Genomic DNA, 15167 nt, shown 5'->3' on the forward strand with positions numbered 1-15167 from the left:
ACGAAATTACCTTATTTAAGATTCTAGTGTGTAAATACACACATTATTCTTCTGAAATAGCGACCTGTTGTCAACGAACAGAAGTCCTAAATGGAACTGAGTCATTGATGTTACCATCCCTTTTCTCGTTATGGACGAATTCACGATTTGTCATTACCTTTTATGCAGTTGTTCTGAATCAAGTTTTGACTTAGGATTTGCTCATTTGTATTGAAAGTAGGGTGATATTTCAAAATCCTAATGTATTTATTCTTGATAACTTTCAGTCCAGTCGTGCAGATTTTCATCATTTGTATGTCATTTAATTCATGTCTATAGAAGAATTGGGCCGACATAAAATCGGTTAATTCTCCAATTGTGATATACAAGGGTTAGCATAAATAATACATTCGTTTTGAAAAGGCTATATTTTCAAAAGTATTACACATACACACACAGAAAATATATGAAAAGAACCACAAACTCACCAAGTTTATACACCCTATACAAATGTTCTATATGTGCCTCTTTGATGCCACGATACACGACCAGACGACACTCGAGCTCATTCCATACATTTTGTAGCATAGTCCTATCGATTGTCTGCACTGCAACACTGATGCGTTCTTTGAGCTCGACTAAGGATTGTGGTAGTGGGGGTACGTAAACAAGATCCTTCATGTACCCGCACAGGAAGAAGTCGTAGGGCGTTAGATCAGGAGATCTGGGAGGCCAAGGGAACTATGTCATTATCACCAATATCCGCAATCCAGCCTTTGGCGGAGACCTGGGTTCGATTCCGGCGGTAGCTCATGTGGTTGGGATTCCACGTCAATGAGTAAGTCCACGTCTCGTGTAGCCTAGCTGCTGAAAGGGACGTTTAACTCAAAGTCAACTCAACGCCCAACGATGCTGGATGTGCTAATGAGGGGTGCCCTGTCTTGTGACCCTCGTGCTGCCACCCTGAATACACAATGCGAACTTGATGGGTTTGTGGTTCTTTTCATATATCAGGGTGTCTATCGGTCACGAAAGTCACGAAATCAGAAAACGGTCATGAAAGTCAAGAAAAAGTCACGAAATTTAGCTTTTGGGTCACGATTTTTTCCATCCGTACAAATATAAATACAGACTGAAAAATTTTGTTCTATAAAACATCAAAATTCACCACCAAATATGTCTATGGTCGGCCTTAGACGCTACCAAATCGCAAGCAAAGCACGCTTCTATCGCGTGCATGAAAATCCGGCCTAATTCGCACCCAAATTCGCTCTTGAGAATGTTATGAAATTTTATGGTTTGGTAAAGAAAAGGTCACGAAAAAGTCACGAAATTTCATTTTGGAATTTTAGTGGACACCCTGTATATCTTTCATGTGTGTACGTGTAATACTTTTAAAAATATTATATAATCTTTTCAAAACAAATTAATCATTTATGCTAACCCTGTATAATTCCATATATGTGGTTCTCTTTCATTTTCATCTATTTAAACTTTTCTTTTCCTGCATTTTACCCACTTTTTTTTTTTCATCCAATGCTTTGTTTCAAAGTTTAATGAAATAAATGAGTGAATAAAATAGTGAACTGAGTTGACAATCAAACTCGGGTCCGCGGTGTACCGTATCGATGCGCTAACCAATACGCTGTCCAGTCCACTGCGTGGGTAGCGTAATGGTTATGGCACCAACATTATAAGCTGAAAACCTGGATTCGAATCCTCGGAGTAGTCGAATTTTTTTACTGGGAATTTTCGTTGAACCTGCACCCTATAAGGGACACTATGTAGGGAAGATGGGTTGATTAGTCTCATTTTCTTTTCTTATATTTATTTATGTTCGAACGCTGATTTTGTATCGGCAGTTAATATATGTTCGCAACTAAGTTCTCATATACTAGGAAGGTTACAAGGCCGATATTTCTGGAGTTTCATCTGTTATAGAAGAATGAAGAGTTAGCGGTGATTTTAATACATGGAGTTGGCAACTATGCAGAGTTTCAGCCACTCACCACCTGCGGCGCTAGTTATATCTAAACAGAAATGGCTGCTCGTTTGGAAAAATGGTCTCACAAAGAAGTCCGCTCAGTTTGATCGATTTCTGTGAACGAAACATGTAACTGCAGTTGAAATTCACCGGCAGCTGGTAGAGGTTTTTACGGAAAGACTGTAATGTCTTGGTCAGCATGTCGCAGAATGATGTCGAAAGTTTGCGGCTGGTAGAGAAAACGTCATCGACGAGGAGCACAATGGCCGACCCAACACGGCATCAACAGATTTGGATACAGCTGGGACTTCAACGACCACCTTCCCTATAGCCCAGACCTCGCTCCAAGCAACTTTTACGTGTTCCGTCACTTGAAGGAGCACCTAGGAGACCATCACTTCGCTTCAAGGAAGTGAAAGACTTCGTGACAACGTGGCTGAAAACGCAAGGACAGGATTTTTACCAGAAGGAAATATTCAAACTCATTCCACGATGCGACAAGTGTCTCAACTAATAGGGAGACTATGTCGAAACATAACATAGTGGCTGTATTGGTTATATGAAACAATATATACACGGTGCCTTCCATTTCAACTCAGGCAAAAAAATATAAAATTGTACCATCACCATCTCAGATATTGTTGAAACTTTTTTTATAGCAACTAGACATATTTTTAAGAGACCCATATTTTTTTGTTTTGTCGAAAAAAATTTTCCCGCCAAGTAATGGACCATCAAAGACGGGGAGTACAATTTATGAATTATAGAAGATATGGAAAATGGTCAATTTCGGAGCCTCACCATTCGGCTATGGAGACAGGTAGAGTTATAATTCTTGTTGTGGTATGTACATAGGGATATAAATAAACTATATTTTATTATAGTTTGGTTTGCGCATGCGTATCTTTTTGTACTACCATGAGCAAAATAAATGACGCGTCTCTTTATTTTGAAGTTTTTTGAAAATATCTCCGTTTTCTTTATATGTTCGAAATTTCGGAAGGTTTCCCCAGCAGGACAGGTTAATAACAAACCCGTTTTTAATATTTGTGTTAGATATTAGCTTAAAATAAAGAAATTAGAAGCAAAAAACATTAAGTCGACAGAAATCTCGAGAATTACCAACTCTGCTAAAGTGGGAAATTTTCAAGAACACGAGGGAATTCTGCATTTCAACACGAAGCAGCGACATCTATGTCATTGAGAGAAATGTGGATTAAATCTACAAACTAAACTTTTAACGAATATTTCTAGTATGTCTTATTATATGCATTATCTGCAAACTCCAAATATATGAATATATGCTAAGTATTAACATAAAGATAGAGCAAATAGTGGAAATTATCTATGGAAAAGGACGAATTGGTAGGACGATCGTAATGAAATATCGCCTTTACCGGAACAGGCTCATTTCACGTAAAAAGCAAATAGCTCAGTTAGTTAAAGCAACGAGTCTGTATGCTGAAGGTAGCGGGTTCGATCCCCCTGGAAATGCCGTTGTCATTTTTATCACTACACTACGATTATTTTATTTATTTTTTTATGTGGGAAAGAATCAAATTGTAACGTATGTGTAAAACTCATGACGATACCAAAAAAAGAAAAAATGCCGTTGTCGCACTTGCACTAGCGTCCCTAATTTTGTTTGCAAACAGTTTCGTAATTATTTCCCCTGTGCTCACTGCTCACCATATGCTCGCTGGCGCATAACGAATATTTCCCAGTAAATGTTAATTCTAATTTGGAGAATTTTATAAAGTTTCACAATATTTCTCACTAGATAGTCTTCTATCTACGTGTTTGGATATTTTGATAACAGATGTCCCTATTAAATGTTTAATTTTCCCTAGATGTTTAATTACGGAAAAGTTTTACAATGTATTTGTATTGAATTGAAATTGTTTTGAATTTACTACATAAGGTAAGTAGACCCAAGGAGGAGAACTCAAGTAATTGATATTCTACGTAAAAGCAACCTATTGTAGAATGATGATGCTTCTTACCTTCAGCACATAATCTTTACGTTAGAGAGTCAGACAGAGAAAAATCCTGTTTTTCCTCCTCTATGACCACCCATCTTAAACCTCTACATATCGTTGTTCGTCTCACAAAATTTCGGTGCTCCAAAAACATTTAAATAATAATAATAATAATAATAATAATAATAATAATAATAATAATAATAATAATAATAATAATAATAATAATAATAATAATCCTGAATATGCCATCCTTACATAATGTAAGGATATCTTAGTTTCCTAGTTTAAATCTTAAATATCTTAGTTTAAAATGCTTTCTTTAGTACTTATTTGAGCAACCATGTAGGAGGGGGTACGACTTTTTATTTTGCCCCTCTCATTTCAGTACCCTTCCAACAGAAAGTAATTTTTGATAAGCAGGACAGACAAAATGAATAAGAAATATATTTACAGCATCCTCTCCCCTTTCATGATTGGAATATCACGTAATATTTTTTATTCTACGAAAGATGGCCCTGTGCGGTTAGGGGTAGGTAACTAAAAGAATACCTAATATATAGCGCCCCTTGATTGTAATATTACCGCTTCTTTATTTGTACGAGGGAGCTCCTACACAATCAAGGGTGACAAAAAGAATAGGAAGTGTCTATTGATTCCAGTGGTGGATCCAGCACGAACTCCTGGGGGAGGGGAGGGGAAGTGAAACATTCTTTTGATGATGTGAAGCTGTCACAAATTACCACTTAACTAAACTAAACAATAGTGGGGGGAACCGGAACCCAGTCAGTTTAAATTGATGTAAAAGTTTAATTTTTGGCTTCATATTAAAGTTTTGGTTTCAAATGAGAGTTTCAGTCCAAGTGGTCAATGATCAAATCTCGTGGGGCTCTTCAGTGTAGGCTAATACGGCCCCCTTATGAGAAAAGGCAAAATTGTTAACATGTTTATAACTTTCGAATTTTTCGTCTATTTTAAAGAAATATTTTGCTTCGTATTAAAGTGTTGGTTCCAAATGACAAATTCAGTCCGAGTGGACAATGATCAAATCTCCGGGGGGGGGGGGGGGGGCTCTTCAGTATAGGGGGCTACGGCTCCCTTATGGGAAAAGGCAAAAATATGAAAATGCTTATAACTTCCGAATTTTCCGTCTATTTTAAAGAAATTATTGGCTTCATATTAAAGTCTTGGCTTCAAATGACAATTTCAGTCCGTGTGGACAATGATCAAATCTCGGAGGGCTCTTCGGTGTAGGGGTTTCGGCTTCTTTATGGGACAAGATTCACGTAGTTGATATTGCAAAATTGTTTTATATATATAAGTGGAAACTTGCACCATTTGGTTAATTTTACCTCTTATGTTTTGCAGATTCATATTCCAAGCAATAGTTACTCCGCAGAGCTAAAAGAAGGCACTTACTAGTTTCATTAAAATGAAATGTCTTTTATGAGAGGAGCAGACGAACGAACAGGCACCCAAACGTTGGTTGAGTCGTACGGTTGAAACTCGTTAAGCTCGCTTCAATTATTATTATTATTATTATTATTATTATTATTAAAGCTTTTTGCTCCTAATTTAGTTATTTTACTTTATTATTTAACGAATATATTGAAAATTGTCAGAGACACGTATGCAGTAATTTATTTCGGGAGGGGTCCGACTTCAATATTAGGATAAATTATAATAAAATTTTAAAAGATAATCCCCAAAATTAGGCTAAATTTACAGAAAAGTTGGGGTTTCAGAGGGGGTCCGGACCCCCTGGACCCACCCCTGAATGCGTCCTTGTTTGTCAGTAACATTTCCTCATTTTGAAACCCTCAAAAACTTCGGATAGACTATATAAAGGAAAACGAGTTATTTTCCATAAAATATCACTTCAAGGAGACGCGACAGTTTTATTGCACATGGTGGTATCCAACGTTCACAAGCAGGGCCGGCGGAAGGGGAAAATATCACTCGGGCAAAGAATCCATATGGCGCCCCCTACAACCCATTGGTATTACTGAGTTTAAATTTGCTATGCTACCTTACAGATAGCTGCTTTTAAAGGATAACTCCTTGAACTCTATAACTATAACTATAAGAATCAATTATCAAACTGAGTAAGATCTTAACTTTTGTCAGTTAAATACACAGAGTAAGTTTTGGTAAACGATATACGAAACAATTATTTACACATGAGCATGCAAAATATTCTACGTCACTGATTAGAAATTTACAGAACGATTCAAGAAACAACGATTTATATAAAATTAAGATTGATGATGCGATACAGCATTTATTTACACATATATACATACACAACATTGTTAACTGCCAAAGAGAAGGCCAAGTGACCGTCATATCTGTATTTATGTGACTCTCCAGTTTTCCTGCCGTTGAAAAGCGGAAAGTCCGGGGATTGAACCCAGGAGCACGTAGACATCAGTCCAACGCTTTAACCTGTAGACTATTGAGGCCCTCTACTTAATTAATATATGAATGTTTGAAATACAGCTAAAGCTGGTTAATACACATCTAACGAGTAAAAGTCTTATCGCTTTGGTACATGTATCAAGCATCAGTGTTGGTATAGAATGTAATTATTGCTACTTATATCAATGGGGAAAGAACTTTCTTTGAGCCTGAAGTTCGCCGCCTATCTGAGAGGCCGCCACCCTACCCACCCCAGCCTGCTAAGACGCTACGTGTGTAAACACCTCTTCTCTATTAAACATAATAAAACGAAAATACGTTACGTATTGTAGGCCTACTTACCTGTACTGTGTTGTTATCTTCTGGAATATTTGTCGATTTCTTGCTGGTTTCCTCATTCTCTGGTTCTACGTTTTCACTTCCATCACTTCCATTATTGTCTGTTTCAGGAGTACGAAACAATTCCTTTAATGCTGCTGCCTGTTTCTCATTTTCAGCCGCTAATTGTGCTCTTCTTTTTCTGTATACATTTCCAGAAGGCTTTTTTTTTCGACATGTTGATAAAGAACACATTAACGCCATGATTCTTCTACTAAGAGTCGAAATTCAGGAGACAAAAGAAGAACACGCACAGCATGAAGCCTGCACTACATGTACATGACTTCTGGTTTATAATTTTCTTTCACGAGACATTTGACAGTACAAACAGGACTAATTTCTTTTTGGTTGCCGATAACTCAATATTGTTTGTGTGTATTGTTAGAGCGGCCGACATAGCTTTATCGCAAGGAGTGCAATTGTCGGCACCGCGGCGGTTGTAAGTGTCAGAGTGTGTTATTGTTGCTCAAAACTCCCAACTCTCAACAATAGCCTTTAGCTTTGTCAGCGGAGATCTTTTTATAGACAAATAAGGTGAAGGGATGAAGGGATTTCCTTTATAGGAGATTCAAGAAGAAACCGGGGTTGTTATAAAGAGTGAGGCCTATGGCATGAGGTAGTAACCAATGTTGCTACGAAATTTATGAAAAATTTAATTTTTATTTCACCGTTTACAATAATATAAATTTAGCAAGGATTTTGGCGCCCCCAAACTCCCCTAAAATTTGGCGCCCCGGGCGGTTGCCCGGCTCGCCCGGCCTTTCCGCCGGTACTGTTCACAAGGGCAAGAATTCCTTCCCTTTTATTCTTTTGCTATTGTGCTGTATCGAAAGGTAAGGTTTGTAACATATTACTCCTACGAACAAGCATGAGTGGCAGATAGGAATACTGAACACAACTCCAGAGAAATGCATGCTGGAACTTACGTTTATAGCTACGCTTTGGTGATTTGCCCTCAAGGTCAATCGAGTGGTAATTCAGTTCCGTCTCTATTCTTAAGCCATGTTCGTATTACTTCGAACAGTTTTGATAATGAAAAGCATGCCTCTTAATATAACAGACTTCTTTCGCGTAAGAAATCGAAACTCAGTTGGTCAGAGCAACTAGTCTGTAAGAATTAGGTTGTTAGTTAGTTAGGAGCCCAGTACGAGTAAGGGTTTTTATTACTATTGTTTTTATCTTTTTTATGTGAGGAAAAATCAAATTGTGACATCCCGATATCAAATGTATTTGATTAGGTAGCTTTGTCTTAGCTAAACTTTAAACATCAGTAACTGTCGAAATTATTTCACTAACCGATCACTTACTGAACATTTCAAACACGTCAAACCAGTGGCATAACATGAAGGTTAACCTCTCCTCCCCAGTCCTTAGTTATGCGTCCGTACTTTCAAGGGCGGACTAAGGGCCGGGCGACTGCCCGGGGCGCCAAAGAAAGAGGGGCACCAAAACGAGCCTCAAAAAGTAAATTTTATAATGTGCTTTCTACTGACGTTTTTGGTTTATATTCTTGTAAAGTAGTGGCAATTATATGATCTTTTTCCATTTCACTATGGAAGAAGAGAGTTTCATAGTACTAAGGGGGCTGTATCGAAAAATTGAGAGATGGCATGTAGAATAAAGAGTGCCGGGAATTAAGTATTGTTTGTTTGTTTGCTTGAGTTTAGCGTTCCACGGTTATGCCTTAATGGGCAAGGGAGATGTGGATACTAATTATAGTGGAATCCGAACCACTTTTATCGTTCAACAGTAATCCACCGGGAGTTGGACCCGGTACCACAGAAGGCAGGCGTGCTAGCCACTAGACCAGGGGGGGGGGGTGGAGTTGGTATTGTTTATAGCGGGCCATATTCTTTGTGAAGTTTTCCTAGGTAAGGATTTCTTTTTGAAAATGGGTTTAAAACAGGGGCGTCATTTAGGGAGGGCAGGGAGGGGCATTTGCCCCCCCCCCCTGAGTTTGAGATGTATATAGAGTTTATCATTAGAATAGTAGTAAATCAGTGAAAAACGCGAAATTTTACTTATATCAAGAGGTCTTGCCCCCCCAAAGCAAAATCTGAAATGACGCTCCTGGTTTAAACTATTAAAAACACTATGATAAAATGTAAAATATAGGCTACTACTAGGGGAAGGGCGCCAAAAAGTCACAGGAATAATAATAATAATAATAATAATAATAATAATAATAATAATAATAATAATAATAATAATAATAATAATAATAATAATAATAAATATGAATGTCTTTGGAGAGCCGAAATTATGTGACACGAATCATTATAGGTAGAGCTTTAAGATGAGTGGTCATAGGGGAGGAAAAACAGGATTTTTCTCTCTCTGACTCTCTAACGTTAAGATTATGTGCTGAAGGTAAGAAGCATCATCATTCTACAATAGGTTGCTTTTACGTAGAATATCTGTTACTTGAGCTCTCCTCCTTCGGGCAACTTTGCTTATGTAGTAAATTCAAAACAATTTCAATTTAAGACAAATATTTATAGAGAAAATTAAACATTTAATAGGGACATCTGTTATCAAAATATCCAAACACGTAGATAGAAGACTATGTAGTGAGGAATTGTGAAACTATAAAATTCTCCAAATTAGAATTAACATTTACTGGAAAACATTCGTTATGCATCAGTGAGCACAGGGGAAATAATTACGAATCTGTTTGCAAACAAAAATTAGAGACACTAATGCAAATGCGACGATATTTTCTCTTTTTTTTTTTTTGTATCGTCATGAGTTTTACACATATGTTACAATTTGATTCTTTCCCAAATAAAAAATAAATAAAATAACCTTAGTGATAAAAATGACAACAGTCCTTCACGGGACTCGAACCGTCTACCTTCGGTATACAAACTCGTTGCTTTATCTAACTGAGCTATTTGCTTTCTTACGTAAGCTGAATCTGTTCTACAGGAAAGACTATTTTTCATTACGATTGGGCTAACAATTCGTCTTTTTCCATAGGTAATTTCCACTATTTGCACTATCTATACGTTAATACTTAGCATAGATTCATATATTTGGAGTTCGCTGATAATGCATATAATAAGACATACTAGAAATATTTCGTTAAAATTTTCGTTTGTAGATCTAATCCACGCTTCTCTCACTGACATAGATGTCGCTGCTTCGTGTTGAAATGCAGAATTCCCTCGCGTTCTTGAAAATTTCCCACTTTAGCAGAGTTGGTAATTCTCGAGATTTCTGTCGATTTAATGTTTTTTGCTTCTAATTTCTTTATTTTAAGCTAATATCTAACACAAATATTAAAAACGGGTTTGTTATTAACCTGTCCTGCTGGGGAAACCTTCCGAGATTTCGAACATATAAAGAAAACGGAGATATTTTCAAAAAACTTCAAAATAAAGAGACGCGTCATTTATTTTGCTCATGGTAGTACATAAATTAACAAATGAACGTCAATTTATCTGAAAAGTCGAAGTTTGCGAATTTTTTTCGAGCACTTCCGGTTCGAATTTTAAAATTCTGTTTTCACGGTTGGTAAGACCTAGTTACCCACTTTCCGAAAAAAAATTTGTATCGCTTCTGTGGTCAACCGTTTTGTCGCAAAAAATTCGAGAAATTGTAAAATTTTCAAAAATCGCCATTTTTGGACGCCATTTTCTCGAAAACACCATTTTTTTAAATTCTGAAATTTTGTCAGATGGTTCAACTTTACCTGAATAATAAACACACCAAATATCATTCTCGACCAATGCTTCATGGATTAACTGCAGCCTTTTAAAGTTAGCGAAGTTTCGCTAATTTTGATGTCACAGTTAGCAACACTGGGAACAATAAAAGTGCAATGATTTGATGGTGTTTGTGGTTCACATTCATTAAATGAAGAATAAATGGTTTTCTTGGCTGTTTTTTTTTTATTATTTTGATTAAAAAGGCTCTCTGAAATAATAAAATGAGCCTCCCTCTACTCCTCCGTTTTCTTAAAATGAAGTAATCTGAGGTGGAAATTACGATTACGAAACACACAAATTTCAAGTTCACTTACTTAAAATGGTCTTCGAAAACAAAATTCCACTTTTTTTTTTTTTTTTTTTTTTTTTTTTTACATGGACCAATCATTTGCTTGGTTGTCTTCTTTGCTAATAGCATGTAACCGTGCAGATGCTCCAATAGATGTTGGTTCACTCATAACTCATCCAGGAGTGGATCTAGGGGGCCGATTGCCGCCCTCCCCCCCCCCCCCCAGAAGAAGAAACTTTCTTATTTATATATAAATAAAACCCATCCCAGAGTTTGGAGCTCTTAAAAGTAACTCTAAGTAGCAGTATTACAATCCCCCCCCCCCCAGAAGTCCGTCCTGGATCCGCCCCTGCGTAGCACATTGTCGATAGTCACAAAACACTTATTTTCACTTCCCTTATGCTCTTCTGGAAACCTGTATCCTGCTGAAGGTTTATGTGGAAGCATAAACAGCATCCTAACTTCACGTAATTCATGATTTATTCATAATATTTCTGCTACGCACCACTGGTTATCATACGTATATGTATATAACAAAAGTTCCTTTTTGCAGATTTCTTAAATCTACACTTTGAATTGCAAAAGTTCGATTTTGGGGGAAGTATGAAGTTAGTTCATGGTGACCCGTTACTGCCATAAAAACTTCGCAATTTTCCGAAAGCCAAAGATAACTTCGTTGAATACCAGTCACCGGTCGCATACTTTCCCTTTTTTCTTCCGGAAGTCGTCGAATTCAGTTCCAGGTAACAAAACGAGAGTAATGCCCGGAGTTTGTACTTGCACTATACTCACGAATTCTCCTGCGGTTTTAGTGGGGACGCGGTGGCTCAGTGGTAGAGCGTTCACTTCCAGTGCTTGGGGTCCCTGGTTCAATCCCAGCTCGTGCCGTTCTGCATTTCACCATTTCATTCGTTTCTCATAATCACCGTCTCCTTTAGCCTAACCGTGGAACGTAAAACTTAAAGATTTCATTTCATTTTTTTCTTCTGCGGTTTTAATACTGTGTATCTGTTTTAGCCTAAGGCTATGATGCGTTGCCACATTCTTTGCCCCCCCCCTCCTTCCCCACTACCGTCGCAGAGACTCTTGCATGGCCGATTTCACTGCAAAAACACTGCATCCCACTTTAAAAATGGCTTTCAGATGTTCGAGATGCGAGTTCACCTGTCTGCATCTCGAACATCTGAAAGCTATTTTTAAAGTGGGATGCAGCACCATCAGAAATCACTGACACGGTTTGGGAAATTGTAGACACCTATTTTCACGTATTCAAACCTTTTTCTATAAAATATATTTTCGCTTTTCTTCGAGTGTTTAGAATCTTGTCTATGACTATGAGTACATGAGCCGAATCGTGTGTTTTATCGTCGTTTATTACAACAACTGTCAATTGTTTCATATTTCGGTGATAACTCTGAATTTCACTTTGCAGAATAACAGTCCAGTTTTCAACGAAGTCCACATGAAGTAAAATAGAATTTGTATCTTGAAATTTTATACGGTGGTCTTCGGTAGCAATTGATTCTCTTTAAATTTTCTTGATGTAGTCATGAATTACAATTCTTACAGTTAAACCGGCAATGTACGATACGAAAACAGAAAGTGGCACAGTTTTTTTTTTTTTTTTTTTAACGAGATCATTATCCTCCCATATGGCATACGTAACCACTTTCATTTTCATCAGGATCAATAATTAAAGACACCACACTTATTTCTTCCACTCCAGGACATTCACCACATTCTTGAAGAAGACAGCTGTCATTTTCTACGGATCATACTACTAAAGGAAATAGGTCACTCATGACAGCTTCAATACAGGTTGCACCTTTGATTTGTAGCAACGCAGTAGCAGCTAACTTAAAATTTGCACAATACACACACACACACACACACTTCCCTCTCAGGTTGCGGACTGACACACTTTAGTCGAATACTATAAAATTCCGAGTGACCCATTTTTATGCTGGGATTGTTCTGTTTAAAAATTCAGTAAATTTCTTTGGAACGCGTAAGAAAACGTTTCGATTTTTTTTAACTTTCTGTCATTTTTCGATCACTGTAATGACATCGCACTTAATTGAGACTTTGTCTGGAGCATCCCAAATCATACTGAGGTAATACTTTAGGCCTTTTATAGATCATCAGAATTCATTGGATGGCCAATTCAAGTAAACTTAAAATTTGTGTGTTTCGTAATCGTAATTTCCACCTCAGATTACTTCAGTTTAAGAAAACGGAGGAGTAGGGGGGGGGCTCATTTTACTATTTCAGAGAGCCTCTTTGTTCAAAATAATAAAAAACTAGCCAAGAAAACCTTTTATTCTTCATTTAATGAATATGAACCACAAACACCATCAAATCATTGCACTTTTATTGTTCCCAGTGTTGCTAACTGTGACATCAAAATTAGCGAAACTTCGCTAACTTTAAAAGGCTACAGTTAATCCATGAAGCATTGGTCGAGAATGATATTTGGTGTGTTTATTATTCAGGTAAAGTTGAACCATCTGACAAAATTTCAGAATTTAAAAAAATGGTGTTTTTGAGAAAATGGCGCCCAAAAATGGCGATTTTTGAAAATTTTACAATTTCTCGAATTTTTTGCGACAAAACGGTTGACCACAGAAGCGATACAAAACTTTTTTCGGAAAGCGGGTAACTAGGTCTTACCAACCGTGAAAACAGAATTTTAAAATTCGAACCGGAAGTGCTCGAAAAAAATTCGCAAACTTCGACTTTTCAGATAAATTGACGTTCATTTGTTAATTTATGTACAAAAAGATACGCATGCGCAAACCAAACTATAATAAAATATAGTTTATTTATATCCCTATGTACATACCACAACAAGAATTATAACTCTACCTGTCTCCATAGCCGAACGGTGAGGCTCCGAAATTGACCATTTTCCACGTCTTCTACAATTCATAAATTGTACTCCCCGTCTTTGATGGCCCATTACTTGGCGGGAAAATTTTTTTCGACAAAACAAAAAATATGGGTCCCTTAAAAACATGTCTAATTGCTATAAAAAAAGTTTCAACAATATCTGAGATGGTGATGGTACATGCTCTGCCTGAATTGAAATGGAAGGCACCAAACGTTTCACTGCAGGCTTTGTAACCTTACTTTCTGATCACACGTTTCACTGCAGGCTTTGTAACCTTACTTTCTGATCACACGTTTCACTGCAGGCTTTGTAACCTTACTTTCTGATCACACGTTTCACTGCAGGCTTTGTAACCTTACTTTCTGATCACACGTTTCACTGCAGGCTTTGTAACCTTACTTTCTGATCACACGTTTCACTGCAGGCTTTGTAACCTTACTTTCTGATCACACGTTTCACTGCAGGCTTTGTAACCTTACTTTCTGATCACACGTTTCACCGCAGGCTTTGTAAGCGTACTTTCTAATTACACGTTTCACTACAGGCTTTGTAACCTTACTTTCTGATTACACGTTTCATTGCAGGCTTTGTAACCTTACTTTCTGATCACACGTTTCACTGCAGGCTTTGTAACCTTACTTTCTGATTACACGTTTCACTGCAGGCTTTTTAACCGTACTTTCTGATCACACGTTTCACTGCAGGCTTTGTAACCTTACTTTCTGATCACACGTTTCACTGTAGACTTTGTAACCGTACTTTCTGATCACACGTTTCACCGTAGACTTTGTAACCTTACTTTCTGATCACACGTTTCACTGTAGACTTTGTAACCTTACTTTCTGATCACACGTTTCACTGTAGACTTTGTAACCTTACTTTCTGATTACACGTTTCACTGCTGGCTTTGTAACCTTACTTTCTGATCACACGTTTCACTGCAGGCTCTGTAACCTTACTTTCTGATCACACATTTCACTGTAGACTTTGTAACCTTACTTTCTGATCACACGTTTCACTGCTGGCTTTGTAACCTTACTTTCTGATCACACGTTTCACTGCAGGCTTTGTAATCTTACTTTCTGATCACACGTTTCACTGCAGGCTTTGTAACTTTACTTTCTGATCACATGTTTCACTGTAGACGTTGTAACCTTACTTTCTGATCACACGTTTCACTGTAGACTTTGTAACCTTACTTTCTGATTACACGTTTCACTGCTGGCTTTGTAACCTTACTTTCTGATCACACGTTTCACTGCAGGCTTTGTAACCTTACTTTCTGATCACACATTTCACTGTAGACTTTGTAACCTTACTTTCTGATCACACGTTTCACTGCTGGCTTTGTAACCTTACTTTCTGATCACACGTTTCACTGCAGGCTTTGTAACCTTACTTTCTGATCACACATTTCACTGTAGACTTTGTAACCTTACTTTCTGATCACACGTTTCACTGCAGGCTTTGTAACCTTACTTTCTGATCACACGTTTCACTGCAGGCTTTGTAACCTTACTTTCTGATCACACGTTTCACT

General features: G+C 37.4%; 1 protein-coding gene across 1 annotated transcript in view; it reads left to right on the top strand.

The window, feature by feature from the left end:
* Positions 1-15167, top strand: part of Pex23 (tectonin beta-propeller repeat-containing peroxin 23) — a 118183-nt gene that overhangs the window by 28891 nt on the left and 74125 nt on the right. The window lies entirely within an intron of this gene.

This window comes from Thermobia domestica, chromosome 3, assembly GCF_964235325.1.
Source record: "Thermobia domestica chromosome 3, izTheDome1.hap1.1, whole genome shotgun sequence".
NCBI lineage: Eukaryota > Metazoa > Arthropoda > Insecta > Zygentoma > Lepismatidae > Thermobia > Thermobia domestica.